At 35.4% G+C, this 23852-nt stretch overlaps 1 long non-coding RNA gene and 1 pseudogene across 1 annotated transcript; both read right to left on the bottom strand.

Annotated features, from left to right (window-relative positions):
- Nucleotides 1-1430, bottom strand: part of LOC109580122 (cytochrome b-like) — a 2013-nt pseudogene extending 583 nt beyond the window's left edge.
- Nucleotides 1431-20751: 19321 nt separating this feature from the next.
- On the bottom strand, nt 20752-21024 carry LOC109581104 (uncharacterized). The gene is made up of 2 exons (XR_002184513.1): nt 20927-21024; nt 20752-20848 (listed from the first exon to the last, which is right to left on the bottom strand). It is a non-coding gene; the product is annotated as an uncharacterized LOC109581104 (long non-coding RNA).
- Between the last annotated feature and the right edge of the window lie 2828 nt (nt 21025-23852).

The raw sequence follows: 23852 nt of genomic DNA, 5'->3' as shown, positions 1-23852 counted from the left end.
TAGTAGTACAGGAGACCAGCTGATTCTTTACCTTAATAAAGCCTGTTTCTTGTTCTTTAGCCTACATCCATTTTGTCCCCTCTGTAACAAAATATACAAGGAGATGAAGTGTTGGCTATATAAGGGTAAAAATTTAAAAAGTTAGCATTCCCAGAAATGATTTCAATTCAGTAACATCCTTTGGTCTGGGTAAAGCTTCTATAGCTTTGACATTTTTATGTGATGGCTGTAGGCCTTGAGCTGACAACAAATGGCGCAAATACTTCACTTCTGGTAAGAAAGTGCACTTCTTCTTGAGACAAACTCCTGCTTTCTCTAGTCAACCAAGTACATCATCTAATTTCTTGAGGTGCACTGCTTTGTTTCCCCAGTCACTAGTATATTGTTATTGTAAACAGATACGGTAATCCCTGTAGAATAGTTTGTATAGTTCTCTGGAAAATGGCAGGAGCAGATGAAACCGCAAAGGAGCATGGCTCGACAAAGAGGAAAATGATAGACTAGAAATGGTGGAGATCAGACGGCATTAACAAGAAGACACAAAGGACGACAGCCTGTGTGTGCTTATAATGTGGACGACCTGGTCACTATCAAAGATATTGCCATAGCTCTTAGAAGCCCAGTACTTACAAGTATAAGCAATACTCAGATCACAAGTCTTCATATCATCAAAGGTCAACTATGGCTCCACCAAAGCATCATGCTGATATGGCTGACATAGAGAAGCAAGTCAACACATGACATTCAACAGAGATGTGCTCCACTATTATTAAGAATTCGTAACACCAGAGCTGGTTGGACTCGGAGACGGTCGTATTCTCAGTGATCTAGGGACAGGCAAAGACAAATTCATCTTATACCTACCAAACAATCGAAAGGAAGTTGGGTGGATGGATGATGTTCTCTATCACCCTAGCTTGCCAGTAATCTTTTTAGTGTTTGAGCTACAACTACCAATTGGAACACTATAATTTGGGAGTAAATGCTGGATTAGAAGCAGCAAGAGATGACTTGTCTGTATTGGCTCACAAGCCGGGAGGCTGTACAAGCTCCTTGGGGAAAAATAAATCAGTGAAAGAGAGAGCTATTGTAGTAGAGATACTGAAAAGATTGATTTGCAGCACAGAAGACTAGCTGATGTCAATATGAGACAGCTATATCAACGAGCTGACTGTGCAGAAGGCTGGCCAGTGGCCACTGTAAGTTATAAAGCTTTTTTATAGACGACCAATCATTGCTGCTACTGGTACTTGACTAAAATAATAATTACCTGATGTTTGTAATGGTTTGCAAGTACCAGATTCAGCATCAGCAATTGTGAAGACAAGGCCGACACTTTCATTAAGAGCTATCTTTTCACTTTGACAAGTATCTCTGATATTGTATCCAGGGGTAATATTAGGCAACAGATCTGGGTCACGATTTATCATTTCTAGTAATTAAAGAATTGCTTGTTATGTTTCACTGCTTTGACTTAGATATTTTACCACAATTGCCACCAACATGATGTTTCTAGAGATGACAATAAATTTTTAATTGGCTTCATAAAGGTGTTAGTCGGGGATGTGACAAACCGAACCAAATTCCTGCAAAGATCATTTTTTCTGGACTCTTTCTGTGATAAACAAAAAGCTGCAAATATGTACATGTAGTTATGTTTAATTGCCTCATAAGAGGAGTCTCATTTATTTATAAGAATATAGGCCTTACGTTGTTACCAAAAGAGAGATACACTGAAATACCAAAGGCATATAAATGTTTTTATACGAAAGGATGCCTTTTGCCAAGCTTTTGCGTATTCTCCATCATATCTTCTACGTTGCACTGGATTGTAGGCATCTTGTAAACCTGTACTCCAAAGCATCAAAATCTTTTTCCTATCAATAATGAATGATAATTGCAATTATACGTATAACATCTAATTTTTAAACGATGACAATGTTTGGTTGTTTATTTGTGAAATGGTAAGACTGTGACTTGTTCTCACTGTTACAAGTGGGCAATTAAGAGCAGAGGGATCATAAAGATTGTCAAAGCACTGACTGCCGTATGCACATGACTTTGGCATTATGGTAAAAAACGTCTTTATATCCTTTCAGAAAGACCAAAAATTGTTTTTGAACACCATTAGGAATAGGACAGAGAGCCTTTATGAGATGCAATAGATTAGAACTAGCTTCATATGAGAGAGAATGGCACAATAAAAACATCAATATCTACAATGGTGTTGAGTCTACATCAATAAAAGTCATAAATGTATATCTATATACATGTACGTGTGCCTTTAATTCTATCACGTCCGTTTGTATGTTTTTCCGTGTTAATAAAATTTCTTTTATTATGATACCAGCTGCATTCTTGTTCAACATATGTACTGCTAACCTGACATTACACTGACTGTACACTTTAGTGTCACTGTTCAGCATAAAATCACCTTCAGCCGTCAAACTCTCACATATTAAAAAAGACTCATCATATCATCTACGATAGTATAAATCACTAAACTATAAAAGGTTTATAGAAGACAGTGTTTTGTCAGTGAATCTTGACATGATGATGCCTTTGAACTTGAAATTCCATGAAACTCATCTACAATTAACTTGATAAAAATAATGATAGTGATTATCTAAAGAAGCTGTCTAGGCGGGCCAAGATGCTTGCAGTAGCAGCTGCAGCATGATTGAGCCTGCCTATGATAAATTTCAATACCACATCAGCTTAGATTCGTGCTTCAGATTCAAACTCTGCTCTTGATCTATTAGACTCATATAAAGTAATTTTAGGTATACTGTGCAAGGGATCAGGATTAATTAAATACCTTTTTTTAGGCCTTTTGATGATTGCAATGGTGTGGCTAAACACTAAACTCCTCCTAAAGCCATGCCTATACGCATTAATCAGTAGTGCAGCACAACTGTTGGAGATGTGAGACCTACCATTACCGGATTCAGTGTTCTAACCTTTTTTAAGTGTTACATTACACTATAACATGGTAAGCTGGTGAAAAAATACAAAGGTTACAATGATTTATTTCATATCCAATCAGTTTATCGACATATAGAACTCTATTACACAGTAAAGTTCCTTGATGATGGCATAATGAGCCTTAAATGCAAAGAAGATATGGAACACGCAGAAGTCCCAGAAGATGGAAGGATATCTTTCATTTTCAGAGATTGTGTTAAGACTAAATGGGAGGATGGTGAGAATTTTGACTCTGAAGTTATAAATGAACATGAGTTTTGCATGCAGTTGCATAAATGTGTGCCATTGCTAGTTCATCAGTTATCATATACATTGCGAAAAGAGTCCTACAAAGCAGATTCAAAAACCATAACAGAGAAAGTAGGCCAAAAAATGCAGTTAGTTTTTAAATATAATAGCAGCAACAATGATGCTCCATGTCCAGAAATTGGAATGGAACTTCCGGTTATTAAAATTTAATGATATTCAATGAAATAATTAAATATTGCCATGGTAACAAATAATGGTGGAGAAGAAATTGAGATATAAGGTCTCTGTTTGAAGCAAAAAAGCAGCTGCTTTGTGTCAGTAATTGCTATATGTATTAATCAAATATGTCATACACATTATCCATGAAAGTCAATGCCAGCGTATTAGCTTTATCAGTTGCTGCTTAGACTCGACAATTGGAATACTTATTTCATGAACATAAATCCAACATTGTTTGCTCATTGCACCAATTTTTAGGTGAGTGACTGATATTGTAGTCCATTGAAAAGTGAAATTAGGTGTAGCATCTGGTAGTTGTCCCTTTGTAAATACTTTAAGGTGGTAAAAAATTCCCTGCAGCTGAACTACATAAAACAGCAATAATTAATTTTGTCGCTTATTATATTGACTCCATTGCCATCTACTCTCTGTACACCTTGGCTGTTCATTGGCTGTTCAAGCATGAAGAAGAAACAATATTGATCACTCTTTGATTGCAATAAATGTACTGGCTTGAAATTTCTTCCATAAAAACAATGTCATTCCCTTCTTGCAAGCAAAATACTTCTTTCCGTTCTTCATAATCTTCCCTGGTTATCCTTTTTATTGCTGTTGTAGCTTTGCGTTGTACAAAATTCATGTCTTAAAAGAGAGCATTCCCAGTCACAATTCATCTAAGTATAACCTCTATTTTGTACTAAATGTGAAGCATCATTAGCTACAACACACCCAACTGCAGCTGCCATTACCATTCTTGGTAAAACTACTGGTCCATTCTTTTGAATGTTTCGAAGGTAAACCTGAACCTGTTCAACAAGCTGGTGTCCTAGAAGAAATGACCTCCCTCCACATTTATGAGGTAGTTAATTCTTTCATCCTCAGCTGTTCTCTTCCTCACTTGATAATCCCTGATGGGAATGACAGTGTTTGTACTGATACTGCCACTTTAACTAAATTGTCAATATCGTGGAACAAGGGTATTAAATCAGAATGTGGTGAATACATACATCTTTTATCTCTTTGCTGTAAGTATAATGGCATGTTAGATTTATCTCTGGTATTACCGCTTGGAGAATATCAATTTCTGAATTGACCTGTTCTTTTTAAGTTTCTGTGCATTTCTTATTACTTTGAAACACACATGAAGCATTTTGCAAATTTCTGCTCCTCCAAATTGAAAATAATAGAAATCAACACTCTTCAATTTGTGATGCAGGGGCCGTAAGCACTGTTTAGTGGTAGTTTTGGTAGCATATTTCAGTGAAACAGAGTAATTGAACATTATCACGAATATAATACAAGCCAAGTTGATTGCTTCACAGAAAAAAACCAGGCTTTCTCATTTTCACTGAGGTCTTGTCAAAGATTATCCAGTGTAACTGTATCAATGGGAACATCCTTTCAACTAACCATTTCCAGGTGTCAAATCTACTATTTGACTGTCTTAATTGGTGATTTCTGTTGCACTGTAGGATTAAAAAACAAATAAACATACAAAATAAGAAAGCATCAAGTACTTTGAGAAAGGGATTCTTCCTTAGTACTTTCCTTGTCATCTGTCTCATTCTTGTCTGTGAAATTGAACATACTTTTAAATCATTAAGAAAGTTAATAATATGAAAACACCTGTACTATAATACCTTTTGCCACTGCCAAATTTTCAACATTGTCCTTTACTGGTGATAGTCATAGTAATATAGAAACTTTAAAAAATTAATAAATACACAAAAGTATTAAAGTATTAAGTACTTTGAGAAAGGGATTTTTCCTGAGGACTTTCTTTATCATCTGTGTAACACATTTCTGAAATTAAAGGTATTTTCAAGTTGTTAAAAAATTTAATGATGTAGAACCACCCATACTATTATACTTTTCACCACTGTCAAATCTTTTCCTACATTGCTGATTCCACACTAGCTTGTTGCACTGTTTAAAAAGTAGAAATTTGTCAAAACAACTATTAGGAAAATTACCAAGAGTGGAAAATTATCTAGGGAGAGGGGTACACAATGCAGCTCATGCTTTTTTCTCACAAAGCATATTAGGCCTTAGAATATCATGGTCACAATTTCTATTATTATGCTATTCTGCACAGCCTAATGATTTGGACATAGCATGCATGTTTCAAGAACAGATATTAGAGTAGATGAATATCTATTTGTCAAGCCATAGATAACAGAGTAAATGAAAGGGATTGGAAACGGGGTGTAGCAACAGGAAATGCTAGTTGGTTTACCACGTGACAACCATCAGTGTTTTGCCATCTCCTCCGTTGGTGAAGTTGCTCTGGAAGGATTTTGAAGGAAACTTGTATTGCTCCAGGATAGCGCTTGCTTATAATTTATAGCCTATTGCACAAGGAATAATTTTTACTGCTACCTACAGCAAATTTTTTGTCTCTGTAAAGCTATGTTGCAATCAGTTATAGGTACAACAAAATCAACTATTTTCGGTAAACTTTAGCTCTTGTAACAAATTCATACTTCATAAATTCTAACTCTAATCTGTATGAATACTTTGGAAAGTGTAAGCTCTTTCATATTATTATAATGGTTTCCAGTTTTACTTTAGCAGGTTTTGAGAAAAGGGAGAATAATGAAATAAGTGGCATTTTAATAGTAAAAATGGGCTGTGTCATTTAAACTATAACATTGTCTGTACAATAGATAACAGTAGTTTTGAGAGGAAACATCAGGCTTCTTTATGCATCAGTTTCACTTAAATGAGAACAGTCCTTCACCAGATATTGCTCCTGAAAGAAGGAAAAGTAGCGTGAAAATAGTGAAAACATCCCAACCCACCTCTGTTTGCTTAGTAACAATAAAAAAAAGGAGGTTGGGCTATGCCCATGCACCCATTTCCAATCCGTTTCATTTACTCTAATATCTATGGTCAAGCTCAATTTTATCAACCACACCCATAAACTTCAAGATTACTCAGATTAAAATTTTATACTTTTAATGTAATATCCAACCTATTTGAATAACATTAAAGTGATGCATGATTACTTTCATTAATAATAATTGAATTTTTTCATTATTTTTAGAATTTTTTTGAAACAGTATGGTAGAGAAATTTTGAATAAAAAATTTCACAGTTCAAAGCAAATGTAACACTCCTGGACATCTTTTAATGAAAGTAAAGCGCATCTACCTTCAAAAGAACTTTATTTTCTCAAAAAATAGCAAATTCAACTTCTTTCTCATGTTTGTTATTGTGCAAAATAAGTAAGAAGTTGTGGCAATTAAATTACATTACTGATTCCATTTTTTTCCTTTTACATAAATGAAAAATAATGCTAGTGCTTTTTCTTCTTTTTTCATTTCATGATTGTTGCTAATAATTTGTTTGGTATAGTATTGCCCAGTATATCTGGATTAAATCCTTAAAAGTTTAAACTGATTTAAACACTGTCCGATGTCTTGCAATCAAAGTGAGATGCATCTACCGTCAATAACACTTAATTTTCTCTATAACTACTTATTGGAACTTGCATCCATGGTTCTGCTGGTGAAAAGTATGTCATCAAACTTTGCAGTAATTTAATTACTTCATAAAAACTAATGTACATTATAAAAGTAATTCTTTACTACTTTAATGGCTTAAACAAATCCTTTACCAATGTCAACTGGGTTTTCAGTGTCTTTAAATCATGCATTGTCAAGGAAACATTGTATTAGTGAAAGCATCACAAAACAATGTACTTTCAGCCATTTTTTATTAATTGATTACAACTTATGCGTCATAATGATGTTAGGGTAACCACGCCTCTACTCCTCCACAACACAATTATTTCCCGCCATTTTTTTAAGTGTACTGAGATATCAAGGTAACACGGAAACAATTAAGTGCTACATCAGGTAAAGAACATTTTATTTTTCCCAGACTTGTCTTGGCAAGTAATGCAAATTTTTTTCAATGAAAAAGGTGTTCTTGGATTGCATGATTCTTGTAATTTCTAAGGTGCCAGTTGCAATACTGCAAACTCATTTCCACAAAAAAATAATGATAGGTCACCTGTTGATGTGTAAAGATTTCTCAGACTTTACTAAAAATAATAAAGCTATTATATAATAGTGCAAATGCAAAATGTATTCATAGCAGTCCTCAAGTTACTGTGATAACCCAGTCGTACATAAAAGTTTGTACCCACATGCATTAATATAAGTGCTGCTTGAATTATAGTTGCTGTGGCTACTACTAAGAATACATGTCAAATTTTAGACAAGGCCATTTCCCAAACTCAATGCAATAAAAATTGGCAGTGACAGAAGCAATAAATTTAAAAAATAATTATACAAAAATCGTAAGTATAAATTTATGGCTTTGTTAATGCACATAGACTTCCATCACGTCCTAAATTCAATATCAATTCTTCATTGATTCACAACTTCTCTATGAATGGAACCAAAAATTTTACATTTCAGTACTCAAATTTGAAATTGTTATGCACTATACCTTGTGTCACAAGATTCTGAGACATGAAGCTCACTTTGACTCTGATTCCTCGTGTGTAGCAAAAAACTATAAAAGATAAAAGTGATACACATATAGTGACTAATCATGAAATTATGAGGAGGCTGAAAGCTATGTATTGCAGAGAACCACCACGGTATGTAAAGAAAGCTATATTAACGACACCATAAACCATTGTGATTTTTAGTATGCCTGAAAGGAAAAACTTAAAAGTATTTCATTATATGTGCACTCCAAATGTGCAATATAAATTAAGATAGGAAGAAGTAAAGCATGGCATAGATATCCAAGTATTGTTACAAGCATTGTAAAAAGCAACTAAATGTGGATGACATAACAGTAGAAATAAATGCAATAAATTACCACAGTACCAGGAGGATGACAAACTATGTAGTGGAACACTTTTTTTCTTAATTGCAACAGGAAAAAGAAAGTAAGAGGATAAAGCAATGAAAATTCAGTGTTATTTGTTGATATTTTCAAAAAGCTCTATGGCATAATAATTATTCTGAGACAAATGCATTATTTCTTATAATGAAAATAACATTTGCAAATTTTATGCAGTAAAAAAGATTTTGTATACACTTTTACTTTCAGAGTTTGCAGCAATTGGAATTTGCTCAATTGTAAAATGTAGCTAGTTATGGAACACAAACCATTGACAACTGTTTAGCAGTACAATGCTAAACATATAAGCATGCATTCATTAATATCAAGTTCATAGCAACTGACACAAAACTTGTCATGCGTGATGGACATTTTTACATCTTGTCAAAGTAGCTGAGCTTTACCCTAGAAAATAAGATAAATACATTATTGTTTGTTACATGTAAGAGGAAGTCATGAGTAAGCTTATCAAAGTGGGTATCTCTAAACATGGAAACAAGTTTTGCAAACATTGCACAGTACAGACACAGCTTGTTTGGACTGAGTAGAAAAGGTAAGCTGCTCAGCAGACTTCACTGCTGCAGCAACTGAAAGTGTTGTCTTAAATAAAAGTGTGGGGCTGAATCAAACTTTTCAGTAGCAAAATAATGAGACTAAAGTACTTAACTAGATGGTGGAAAATCCTGGAATAGAGAAAACTCATAGGCACTGATTGATCCAGAAACCTACAAAATATATATATATAATGCATAACATAAAAGAATGCAGCATAGTGATTACAAAATTAAAATAGATTTAAAGATAAAACATTTGTTGCTGGTATCAAAGAATGCAAGAGTGTGCTATGCAGAATGAAAGCAGGAGTAACAAAAGGCACGGGAAGTTGCAGGTTGCAGATTTTCATGAAATTATGATGAGTGAGACATTTAGCATCTGTCTAAAAGACAAATCCCAACCTGGACCACGAGGACGTAGTCTCACATTCCAGGTCAAAAGACCTATGCAGCACATAAAGCAGCCAGATGTACCTGTGTCTAATTTGGCAAACAAAGAAGGAGAAAATGAAACAGTTAACAATTATTTTTACAATTTAACAACATAACAGCTGCCACCCAAGGCGTGTTACTGCCGAAGTCACATTCTGCCATTGAAAGTCGCCACCCAAAGCGAGGTACGACTACAGCCTGCTTGCAAGCCACCAATAAAACTGGTATGGTTGAAAAATATCGCCACCCAAAGCGTGATAAGACTTATGTAACCTGCTTGCAAGCTACCAACATAGTGTGGTATGGTAATCAAATGTTGCAACCAAAGGTGTGGTACAAGCTATTTATATCAGTCACATATACATTGTGGCATTATGGTTGTCACATGGCGCCACCCAAAGCGTAGTATGACATGAACTACAAAAAGTACATTGACACCTTGAAAACTGCACCTGAATTAGTCACCAAAGAAACTTTTGTATGCTAAAATTAATAACCATTCTCTCTTCACATCTTTGCCTTTATAACAAAGTACTGCAAAGGCGTAGGCAAATGCCATGAATAGAAAACAATCTTTTGTAGTACTGGTAGTAGACAACTAAAAACATCTAATACAAATATATGCAAAAAATAACAGTAAAACTACAACAATTAGCCTCGAATACAGCATCGTACAGTTGTCATATAGCACCACCACAAGTGTGGTACAACACAACACCTTGACAACTACTGCTGCATAAGTCACAACGCAAACTAAGGTATGTTGTAAAATGAACAAGTAATGATCATTCTACACATGTATCTCTGCTTTATAATAATGTTCTGCAAAGGTGTAGGCAAATGCCACGAATGGATAATATAACTTTTGCAATATTATTTTTACTAACTACAAATATTAAAGTAAACTACAACAAAACACTGAGTGACTAACCAACTACAAATATTGACATACCATAACAACTATAATGAAACTCTGACTGACTAATTGGCTACAAGTATTGAGAGTAACAAAAATCTACGTTGAGCGGAGGAAAAGCGGAAAGCAGAGAAAGGGAAAAACAAAAGAATCTCTCTAAACAACAACACATCAAGTCCAAGGCTACATTGCTTCTAATTAAATACAGGTATCACTAAATCATAATGATTACTATTGATGTGATACAGGTATAACATGACTTGCATAGGTGCCACATAAGTTTCGTTACAGAACAGTGGGACGTAAGTGTGCCAAACATGGTGATCAACATATTCAATGAAAACCTTAATTTTCACTTGAAACATTGATGCAGCTGCAAATACCTTATATTCAGTTGACCATGCGGTTTCTGAATAGAGTTTACATTTGTTGATGTGACTTGTCTTTGCTTTTTGTGCATCTATATCATACACAACACCCTGGCAAAGAATTCTACCAGAAGCAAGAACATTTTCAGGGTGAAGCATAAAATTTATCAAGGACACACGAACTGCATAATGATTTGCTTCAGTACCAGTAATGGCTTTAGATAGTGTTCTGAAGAAACATGCTTTATCACCAACAATCTCATCACGAATATGAGGAGCAATTTCACTGCAAGGAATCTGCTTAAGGGGATTCTTACGTTCAACAACATTCATACTAGAAAACTTTGATATAATAGCCACAGCCTTTTGAACCCACATCTTATTTGTCGAAGGAGGTGGCAACATTTCATGGACCTCTTTCTGTGTACCTTTGGTTTTTTCTTCATCTACAAAACAATCAAAATCAGACTGCTCACTAGACTTCAGAGCCAAAGTAATCAACGGTGATAAACATCTTTTGACAGACACAGAGGCAGAACTGCATAAAACATATACACCCGCAATTGCAGAAATACTTTGCTCTTTGATATTTGAGATACCAGGAGAATGCTCCATTGTCATGTTAGATGATGCAGTACATGCAGAAGGAGAGTGAGCAATTGATATACACACATCAACTGTAGGCATACTTCCCCTTTCATTTGTGATACAATGAATGGAGAAAGGCCTTTCTGTACAGCCAGTAGCAATGGTTTAAGTGGAGGAGTCATCTAGGTGCCCGAAGGAGTAACATTAACAGCAGTGGTAACTTGGCCCCTAACATGTGAGGGAGTAGAGCATCTCACTAAGGCTAGACGCATTAGTTTTAACAGTGTCGTTACCAATGTACTTGAAGGATTAGCAAATATGGCTGGGGTACTTTGCCCTTTGTCTTGTGACAGAAGCAATGGAGAAGGGCACCTCACCAAAGCTAGAATTGGTTTGAGTGCTTGAGTCCAGAAAGTACCTGAAGGAGTAACATCAAGTTTCAGGGATACTTTGCGTATTATCTTATGAAAGGGTGCCTGAGGGAGTGACACAATTATTATTTGCCCACTTCCTATTTCATACATTATTGGGGCAATACCATTTGTGACGTGGGTAATTGGGACAGGTATACTACACAGATAGACATTTAAATCATCACCATCGGCACTTTCCTCATAATCATAATCTAACTGTTCAGAGTCACTCTCAGAATGACATTCGTCACTAGAGTTAATAATGACATCGCTTGCATGAGCCGGATCAGACTTTCTTTCCCCATACAAGACTTTTTTTAGTGGACAACACTTGTGAGTTGTCCTCTTGTGGTCCGTTAATCCACATTTGCATTTTTCAATTGGGGGCTTCGTCAGACCCATATCATGTACCACTGCACTCTCTTGCACAAATAACCTTCTAGCCTTGTGCTCATCAACTTTACGCTTCCTCTTATACAGCTTTCTTTTTGCTTTTCCTGCATCAGTCTTTTTGCTTTGTAGGTACTAAAACCTGTTGGTATTACACTTCTTTAGCAGTGGCGGATCTGGGTGCAAGTTAATGGTAGGGCCAGGAAGTGGGTGTGTCCACTTTTCAACCAGTTATTTTATGGTTATGCATCTTTTGGCCATTTTTATGATGGGTTTCAACAATTTCCTCATCTATGCAGTGCCAGAATGCTCTTCAAGCACTTGTAGGTACTCTGGTGTGGCTTGTGGTTGGCTTTATCAAAACTTGAGGCAGGGAATTGCTTACATTGCATCTAATGAATCTCATTACTGACTTCTGATGCCCGGGCCATGGCCAGTCTAGGCCCGGGCCCAGATCCGCCACTGTTCTTTAGTATGTGCTTCAGATTAGGAACAACAGGAAGGCTTTAATATCTCTAACATCCAGTGGTATTGAAGACCACGCTTTGCATAAAGATTGGTCATACAACTCTGAATAAGGCCAAGGTTAGTGGAAACTTGGTAATGAAGCCGCGCAAAATGCCAATCTTTGGCCGTATACCTGACAAGAACATTGTGTGAGGCTTCGACACCATTGGTGGTGACCTTGCCAATCGCAAGATGTATCAATACGTGTGCCAGAGCTGTCTTGTCTTGACACTCTAGCACGTAAGCTAGTGAATGAAAAGGACAGTTTAAAATGTGCCCAGTTTTGTAAGGTTTTCCTTCGCAAATAAAATTATACTTATATTCACATGAACTACAGCTGCATACTGCCAATGAGTAAAAGTCACAGTGGCCACCATCCCATTCATAAACATCACAATAGTGGTGCAATGCCAGATTCATTAGCCTTTCTGAGAAGGCATTGTGATCCTTCCCGGCATTGGTAAGGCACATCTGAAAGGAAGACTTGGCCTTCCTAATAAATTTCTCATTAATGCAGCCACAGTTTGGGGCATGCTTTTTGCCTTTGCGGTAGCATTCGACTACAGAGCCATCTTTACGAGTGATCTCCTTCTCTTTACGTAATGTGTCCAATTTTACAGCATGGTTTTTGTTGACATGATTGCCGCATTGTAACAGCTGATAATTTGGAAAAGACTTCAACACTGCTTTCCCTGCAGTGCTATCACCGTCTTGCACTTGGCATTAAACAATAATTGCATGTTGGGCCATAAGACTGAACACGTGGTCAGCTCCAAATCCTTCTGCTGACTTCAAAGTACCTTCGTACAAGTCTTCTTTGCACGTGTCCTTTCCTTTTTGACAGATGTGATAATAGTACAAAAGGGCACCTGTCATGTACTTTATTGTGAACGTGCAGTTGTGACTAAAACTGCCCTAAGTCAGCCAAACGGCATCAGCACACGTAACTGACCTGCTCAAGCTACCTAGTTGATTTTGATCCATGTCCTTCATTTGCTGCCGTTCCTCCAAACAAATGTCATCTAAAATGGCCTTGACATGTTTGTACATTTCTTCAATTCTCCCATAGAAAGTATTGCTACTTACGCACTGCATTCCAAAGGCGTGGCGAAGAACCCTTCTATATTGTGCATAAGAAGCTCTAGCACAAATGAATACCACCTGTAGAGCTGCTGAAAGAGTGGGACGACCATTCTCTCTCTCTCACGAGGTGTTGAAATTGACTTTGCGGCCTCCACAACTGGTACAATGAAGCAAAAAGCCAGCAGCTCCTCCATCCCAGCTTGTTCAACGGAATGTAGTTGCAGTTTTCCTAAGAAATTACGGACAAGACAGGTTGCATTATTAATTTCATCGATGAATTTTACCAATTGCTCAGATTCTCCTATAAATATGCGGTTTAAGCTTGCATTGGTTTCACAAAAATCTGTTTCATATGGTGTACACACAAAGGTAGAATCAGGTACTGACTTAACGGTGACGGCATCAGCTATATTATCATCACAGAGGCTACCATTCAATATCTGATCAACTGCTTTGCTGCAGAGGTTATTATCTGCTTCCTCAGGAGTATCTGGTACCTCACAAGCATCAGCTACATGTATATTAGGAGCAGCTGCTACCACAGGACATACAAATTCATCAGTATCGATCTGAAAAAAATGTAGGTATACACCCTATATTTTTATTCAGAACATTAAACATCGAAATTTATACTAAGTCAATATGTGCATGCACTATCTATATATACATGTAGATGTAGTTAATTCAAAAAAAATCATATTTTCTACACAAATAAGAATGCTATATTTCAAAAGCTACAGAAATTAAAAATTTTTACTTCAAGATGTCTTGTGTTAGGAGTATTAGTAACACAGTACCATTACTAAGTAGGATTCACCCCAAAACAACATGGCTGCCATGACATTTGCAGCCATGGTATACCGGGAAAATGAGCTCTTAATTACCAAACTTCTTAGAGGACCTTATCTTGACCAGAAGACTCCATTGGTACCACTAGTGTGGCTCCACACCTTGTCTAAAAGAAAAGTAAAAAATCAGCAAACTGGCAGTTTTGTTCAGTCCCCTTCTTTTCATCTTCATCTACTGTCAATCCAGTTGTAGCTGTGTATCTCATTATTGGCTGGTGCTAGAAGGCTAATTGCTACACCATTCTACTTCAACAGTCTATGACCAGGTTCATGTCTCATGAGATAATTCTCCAAGACAGGAAAAAGTAATACGGTGACTGTTGGATCAGTCCAACTTACCTCAAGCTGCCATTTCATTAATTTAAAGGAAAATGTGTTGCAAAGTTTGGGTGTGGTCTCACATGCTCAGATCTCAAAACTGGGAAAAGCAAGCAATTTTTTTATCTAGCTATGCTTGGATCAACTGCAATACTTAGTGGAGGTTCCAGGCTTCTTGTTCCAGCCAAGAGAAAGTATTTAATCTTGGATATCATTGTTTTTTTAAATACATGATTAATAAATTGTATTTAAAGAATCAAACAATAATTATACAAAGCAATGATCATGAACTTGACAACAGGAACAACACAAGACAGAATTGCGAGGAAGATGAATGCTCTCACTGCTTCTTGACCAAGGGCTTCTGTCAAGACTGACATTAAATTATGCTTTCACTAAAACACTGATTATGCAGTATAAAATTAACTATTGACCACAATGGAAATGGACACCATCTGAAGAAATATTACTATTATAAAAAATCAACATAAACAAGAACATAAAAAATTAAAAAAACAAGGTTGAGTAGGATTCTAGAGTAAATTCTTTAAAAAGCATTTGAATCAAGGGCAAGTAGGATTTTGAACAACTGACTATCAATACCAACAAAAATCCAAAATGATAATCCTACACTCATGATACAAATTCTACTCTCATGATGCAAATTCTACTCTACATTGCAAGGTGATCTGCAATTACTTACATAATAGTATTATAAATGCAATGAAAAGTAGAATTTGCGTCACGTGAGAAGGATTTTCATTTTGGATTTTTGTTGATATGGATAGTCAGTCGTTCAGAATCAACTTGCCCTTGTTTCCATTACTTTTTTACGCATTTGCTCTAAAATTCTACTCAACCTTGTTTCATTAAATTTTTTAAATTCTATACTATGGCCTGCCCCATTACTGAGCAAGAAACTGCATTGTGCAATGAACAAAAACCCAAAGAAACTGTTTTGCTCTAAATGAAATATATACACGATCCTTAGGAAAGTATTTAATTCTTTTTTCAATGTTCTTAATATTTTTTAGCCACAAGGAGCAAAAAAGGGCATACAGGAAACAGATAAATAAGAGAACAGCATTGTGCATGCTTTGCTATGCTGCCACAATGATAAACAATACATGAAAAAATTTACTATGCTTGCTTACACTGGATAAATTCACAATGTAATTGCATTTCTTAGTAATCACATAATTTTCAATGATTATCAATTCCTCCCTTTATGCCTAACACATTATTGTGAGCAATAATGCAGGGTTTCAGAAATTACAAAACAATATATCGAAAACTAAATGGAACAATTGTTATCGTGAACTTACATAATCGGACTGAAAAGATGAAAATTCATTTTCTTTCTCCTATTAATTGAAAACTACTAAGTCACCAAATCTACAATGTAACAAAAGTGAAGAATTAGTTTACAATAAAATTGTTGTCACTATAGGTCATGGAGAGGCATTACATAAGCTTAGGACATTAGAATGAAAGCCAAGTGCTGAGAAAATACTGAAAATAAGAAATAGCCTCCAATCAATTCTAAATGAACATGCAGGGCTCTAATAGTTCATTGAATCATGACATTTTTACTACTTCAACAATTTCTAAAATGCAATAATTATCATGATGCTGAAATACATAGTGAACAATGTTTTAATTAGTGATTAAAGACAGTACACTAAAGGCCTCCCCATTCAGTGTGACTGTTTTGATCAAGTATCAAATTAGCAAAGTTGTACTATAGTCAGTATAATGGTTTCACAATATTACAACTATTGACAAAGTAAATGGAGATATAATGACAATGCAAAACAAAAGCTCGCATCATTTAGCACAAGGTGCCTCCTATGCTAGAGGACCTCCAATTCATTGAGAATACACAAGCACTTCTATTTAGGTATTGCTTCATATTCCCCTTCTTTACACAAAGGACAAGATCCATTACTAGCTTTTGTACGTCCCACAGAAATTGTCCACAGCAACTCACCAGATGAGGATTTGTCAGAATATTAAGACAAATTGGATATGCTGTATCGATATGCTCTGGCAAATCTTTAACACAAGAAAACTCTTTACAAAAAGAAACATATAAATTTGACTCTAAGAAATTGCAATGAAGTGTGAAGTTATTATTATTAACGACTTGGAGGCATTACCACCTGATAGATTATGTAACTGATTTTGCCCATACAGACATACATGTACAGAAAAATGCAATTAAGTACTGTTTTACTTGGGAGAAGCAGAATCTTAAAGAAATTAATGCCCTGAAAATGACTACAACTGACTCAGTGCATGATATTGACAATTGTCTTAAACCATGCTTACGAGATAGCAAATTAAGTGGTTCAGAGGCAGTTGTAGACAAAGCCTTTTCTTACCAAAAGAAAGATTACTTCTGTGAACACACTTAGCCACAATTAACTTTATATCAGCATCCAGTGGGCCAATCACAAGTATCTTTTTTAAAGTGTTTCAAATGGTGTACCATAATCAGTATAATCATACAGTATGGTAACGTCTTTCATGATAATACTACTATTGACAAAGTAAATGGAGGTATTGACTATGCAGAAAAACAGTAACTCCCATCCTTTTGCACACAATGCTAGGTAAAAGTTTGATAACCAGCCAGCAGTATTACAATCATTGCAAATAGTATTGTTAACAGTGCTTGCTTCAGGTATACCAAATGGATATGAATGACGCAGAGAGGTTAAAAAGATGATTAATCTCATATATTAATTTATCGTGGTTCACAAGCAAGCAATACTATAATTTTATACAGTGCATTACACACAACATTTGTTTACCATTAATTTCTTCATTTACATAGTGTGATGCAAAATGCCACCATACAAGCTAGAGAACGTGCTTTAGGACAATGAACTTTTTATCAGCATCAAATGGGTCAACATCAATGTCTTGAGAAGTTCTCAATGATTGTTGGAAATGCTTCTTTTGCGGTCATTGGCTGATGAAATATTTCTGTAACCACATCAGTTGCATATAAGGACTCAAAGTTGCCTTCAGAAAGAGTACAACAAAGCTGAATCATTGGATTGGACCAAAATTTGCCTGAATAAAAGACATTTTTTCCCCTTCTTTCCTTATCTCATCTGCATATATTAATGATTGCCATAATTAAAGTATTCTACTGTCACTCCACAACCGGTATTTTAAATCATATCATTTCTTGGCCAGCAAGCCATAGACATCAAAGGTGTGCCAAGTGCTATGCTATGAAAATAATCCGAATGAAAAATAGTGTTCAATCAATTCTAGATGAAAACGTATATCTCTTTGAATCATCGGATTTTTTTTACCTTCTTGGATTATTTCTAAAATGCAATAATTATCATGATGCTTAAAAATTATAATTACTATATAGTTAAATTCTATTAGGTAAATATTTTTGTCGTTTGCTCCAAGTGGGGCCATTCGTGGTTTAATTTTTGTGGTTGACAGTTTATGTAGCCAGTCAGGGGATGGCACTTCAATGATTTTGTGGGTTTAAATTCTGTGGGCTACGAAACCCACAAAATTTGCATTCCACAAAAATTTCAAGCTATATGGTATAAGTGAACAATGTGTTGGTTATTGGTACTGCAACATTGTGAGTAAAATCCATACATTCCTTTCTCATAACATCAACTTTTTCTTTCTTTCTTACTAAATGCCAGTGCTTAAATATTGGGTCAACAAATGAAGCAAGACTAATAGTATTTTAAAATATCTACCTTCTGCTGGCTCCAGTATGCTTTTAACATAATTCAGTACTGGAATAACTGCTGATGCTGTAACTCGTTTTTCTGTAGCAAGAGCATCAGTTAAAATTGATAATGCCTTATGTACATCATAAACAAATTCTCAAGTTGCAAATGCAAAATCATTAGGCATTTTATGCTAACACATGGTACTTCCTTTCATCTGTAGTGACAGCAGATAGTGCTCACTGCTGCTCTAGTATACAAGAAATTATGCAAAATGTAGACCCCCAACAAGTAGATACATATACGTCTCGCATAACTATGGTGAAATAGATCAAGCAAACAATGACACGATGTAAATGCTCTCTGTACCGGTTGAATGTCTAGTCATTTCTTAATCACAAGATCAAATTTGTGACCAAAGCAGCACACTCTGAGAATGTTTATATTGTAAATTAATTAATTGTACTTACGAAGAGATTGCCTGCATTGCTGCCATTACAAAGTAAACGTGCTGTGACAGGCGGGATTAAACAATAACTGTTTTATAAAAATATAACATGTACCGTATTTCCTTAAATAAAAGCCCGGGCGTCTATTTCTTAAAATGGCATTTGGATCTCAAAAAATATATAAAAAATAAAAGACTTTGGCCCAGAGCACGATTCAAACCCGTAGCCTCATGCTTTTGACTTCTGAAGGTTCAGACATTATCCACTAGACTACTGAGTTACTCCTGGAGTAATGTTGCATATTTATAGTTAAATTGTATTGCTACCCTGGCGTTAAGTCAAATGGGGCTTCTATTTAAGGATTTGCAGTAAGTGGTTTTTCTTATAAATAACCGTTAAATAACCGCAAAACCAGTTTATCGCACAGACACTTAGAGCAAGTTATCTTTGCATTACGTTGAGGTGGAATGCTGCAGGTAGCATAAAGGGACACGTTCACAGTAGATGCACATGTCACTGTACAGGGAGTAGACAGACCAATCAGGCATAGAACCAGAAGTAGGCATCTTTAAAACACTTTTTTTGACCAGTATTAGCTCTTTTACCACTTGCAGACTCTCTCTTTGGTAAAGAAACACCAGGAACATTACCAGTAGCTATTTTTCTTTTTTTTGGGGGCGCAGCCACAATTACCAATACTTAAACATCATCATTAATGATGCTATCTTGAAAAAACGCCGCTTTTTCAAGATACATGTGTTTGCTTCCATGAACATGTCCCTTTAACCAATGTACCTTAAACAAGTCACACTTATAGACAGTATTACGTTCTGTAACAAGCAATTACTATTACTATTAGTTTAAAAATGGTGTAATAGTGCTACAACTTTACAATTGCCTGTTGTCACTGATAAATGGAATGAAATTTCGGAGGGTGTTAAATTTTAGTGCTACAACTTTACAATTGCCTGTTGTCACTGATAAATGGAATGAAATTTCGGAGGGTGATAAATTTGGCAAATTGCAAATTTTGGTGAATGGCAAATTTCAATTTTGGCGAATTAGTGGCTAAGTGCCACTGACCATGAGCATATTTGCTCAAAATGGCGGATTTTAAATTTGGCAAATGGGCATGAAGACGCCAAATTTATTTCACTACAAAATTTCCTTCTACACGGTACTTCAAAGCATGTAATCCATATTATTAGTAATATTATGTATTGCTATTACATACCCCATGTCTGCATTGACTCAGAAATGTGATCCACATGATTGGAAGGGATTTCATCCTTTTCTAGCTCAGGACTCTTCTCAGTTGAATGATGGCTGTGTAAAGGACTGCTGAATTTTCTCCATCAATTCCAAACCACCTATATCACATGTCAGCTTGAGAGTAAAGCTACAATAAATGAAACAAATACACAAATCAAAGGAAAACTAAAAAAGAAGTAAAACTTACATATGGAAATGTGTTCTCCATGATCAAGTACACTCCCAGCTGTCTCCATTAAAGAATACGTGAAATATTTTGCTGAAGCATTATCACATTAATGATCATCATGCTTCGCAAATTTACATGAAGTCCTTCAATTCCATTGGGCTACAAACAAAATGTTTAGGTATTAAATGTTTTTGACAATTTCAATATTTAGCAGCAACCCTACATCATTAACAGATTTTATGAAGCAACTTTTCAAAACAAAACTTAAAATGACAACTTGATATACATAGATATACTGTATTTCCTTTAACCCTTTAATACCGATAGACGTACTTGTACGTCAATAACATGAGTGGGTGTAGTATAATTGTTATTTTCTTTTTTATTCATGGAAATATAACATTCTAGATAACTTTAAAAGGTTCTCCTTTCATCTCTCTAACATATATAACATTGTCAAAGACTAAAACACAGTATATAGGTAGAAAAGTCCAGTAGCGCGACCCAAACTGTTCAAAACAATCAGCGGCCAAGGTAAGTCACCTAAAAAATGACACCACAACAAAAGACAGAATGTTTAGACTTACCTTTGGCTTGTGAAATCCTCTAGAAGTGAGTAGAAAAGGCGAGCGACTCGAGAGAGCTGCTTTGCCTAACATTTTAATGGAAAAAAGCGGTAGGTGTGGCCACATTTTGCTTAGCAATGGTTTAGCAACCATGGCTCCTCGACCAGTCACAGTAGTGTTTCTGCTCGTAGCATCTTCTCCACTGACTTCTACCTCTTCATTCTCTCATATCCTGCCTACTAGGTCCTGCTTAACATGATACAACTCTCTCTTTCCCTTCGCCAAGTCCGTGTAGTTGAGAAAAGCAGTGAGCATCTTTACAATACACGCTGCATTGCTTTATGCCGCTTCATTTACTATTATATTTCTTCTATCTAAGGATAAATGTCCCATAAAGGCTGCTAGCAAGTTTCAAGTCTCGCAGTACAAGATCTTGAGAGATATGCATTGCTAAACTAGTACCACCAGAAAATATTTTTATTCCAAAATTAATTTCTGTGTTAAAAGGTTAATGAAGTCCTAGGCGTTTATTGCTAAACAGAGGCAAAAATCACAAAAAACAGTGCAAAAACCCAGCTCAATCACGCGACTATGTTATGAAGACTGATGTTGAACAATTAGGCTATTTGGGCGACTTTAAACAGAAGAGTGCATTATACTGGCTCAAATAAGCATATATATAGTGGTACTATATTAGGGATAGGCATTTATTTAAGTAGGGCACTTATTCAAGGAAATATGGTACATGTCAGTGACACAATCATAACAAGATCATGGAGGTGTCAAAATCTTTTAATAACATACGACATTGTCAGGTACATTGCTATATTTTAGATTGTTTGAAGCAATGCTCTTCCAGTCATTAACTAAATCATTCTCTTCTCCACAACTACAAAATTAAAAATACATGTTAACAATGAACATCACATAACACACATGAGTTAAAGGTTTTTATACCTAAAATAAACTAACTTGAGGCATTTCAGTTGTGAGATTTTTAAAAATGTCATCATATGAAGAATTTTGACATACAAGAAGCTGCTTAAAGGCAGAAAACCGTTTGAAGCTTCAGTTGCCAAGTAGATCAACATTATTTAATAAAAAAGTAAATTTAAATTAAAAATAAAACATACCAAAGTTTTTATTTCCAAGTTTTTTTCAAAGTTTCCACATTTTAAAGGCTTTATACCTAATACAAGTAAAGAAAGGTATTAGTGTCAAATTTTTGAAGATTGGTTTCACCACCTTATTACATATCAGCTACCACTTGACATACTGGGACAAAAATCCCTATTAATAAGAGAAGGAATGGATTACAAAATTATCATAGTAGACAAATTTTGATAGTTTTTGGAATGAGATGACTCAATAAGTAGCACAATTGTAGCTATTGTCATACAGCTTACTTTCTAGAAGGATAATTCACCATCTCAGCTCTGTGTCGCAATAAGTCAGTGCTGGCAGAACTCAATATACGTAGGCATAGAAATGGTGGGGCTGGGGGGGCTGAAGCCCCCCTAACTTTTCAGCAAAAAGGGCTTAGCCCCCCATGTTTACATGCTAAGTCAGGCTTTTTAATGTTGAGCCCCCTAACTTTTGAATCATTCCTACGCCTATGATATTACTAAGGAAGAGCTAGAGCAACCCTATTTTAACTTCACAAAGATCAAGTAAGAGATATGGATTGAGTAGGATAACTAACAAAAAGAAACACAACGTGCTAAAGCCAGCAAGTAAGTGATACCATAATGGACTGATTCTTTTTTTGGGAAGGGGCGCCCATTATAATAAATTTAAATTGAAGTGAACGCTCTAGTCTCATCTCTGGTCTCGTCTTAACTGGTGTAAAAGCAGTGCTGAGGTATTGATGAGTGAATATTCGTTATCTCCAGATTCTTTGGAATCTTTAAAACGTAGAATGGAGGTTGTCTATTTGGAATTGGCATCCTTCGATCATATCTATGCCTCAATTTACTTGGAGATTTTGATGACAACGAATCACAAGTTTTACAATTGATTTGGAAGTCCCTGGCACGGCTAGATGAACAGTTCCCATGGCACATTTGTAGCCGCACATTCCAATCCAAGCTTAACATTTTTGCAGATAAGCAACATTCATATTTAATTGCCGTAAATCAACCGAGTGGAAGATATCTCATTCCAATGCACCTCAACTGTATTAAGTGTAAATAACAATTAATTTATTTATTAACTTGCCAGTTAATAAGCTCAATGCTTTTTACTACCACTCATTTTTATTTGATTCTCTCTTGTTTATTAAATGGTAGTTCAAAAGAAATCAGTCAAATTATTATGGTGAAATACATGGGTAGTTTCTCCGCTCATTACTTCAAGCCTGACACTTAAAGTAGCTTTCCTTTTGTTGACCTTTTTCTCTCTCCTGAATCATTAACTTTTGTTGCTCCCAATTTCAGTTTCTTCCCTTTCTACTGTATAGATAATAATTTTTTTTCTGTATATTATTTCATTGAATAATCTTCAAGAACGTGTCATGTGTCCCTGTAGTGCTCAAGGCTAAACCAGATCTCCTTTCTCACATTTTTTGGTTTATTTTTTCTCCCTTTTATTTATTACTGTATCATGGTGCTCTCACTAGACTAATTACAATTTTAAAAATATTTTCATTCATTTGTAATAATATTTATGATTATAGTAATTGTTCTCCTTGTTATGATAAAGACAAAAATATCAGCAGCAAAAAAGATAATTTTACTTAGTAACTGATAAAACAACATGACAAAAAATCCTCGCTTAGAAAAAACAAAAATATATACGTTGCATAGTAATTGAGGAATCAGATTGCTTGATTTGAAGTTCATAAATAACTACAAGTCACTTACCAAGCCTAACCAGGAGATTAATAAGTAATGATTATAAAGTGATCATCTATCAGTTTAGTTGTAGCTAATGTGAGACAAGTCCCTAT

This window comes from Amphimedon queenslandica, unplaced genomic scaffold (assembly GCF_000090795.2).
Source record: "Amphimedon queenslandica unplaced genomic scaffold, v1.1 AMPQUscaffold_13461, whole genome shotgun sequence".
In the NCBI taxonomy this organism is placed as follows: domain Eukaryota; kingdom Metazoa; phylum Porifera; class Demospongiae; order Haplosclerida; family Niphatidae; genus Amphimedon; species Amphimedon queenslandica.
Note: the sequence above shows the minus strand (reverse complement) of the source record. Positions and strands in the feature narration are given on the sequence as shown.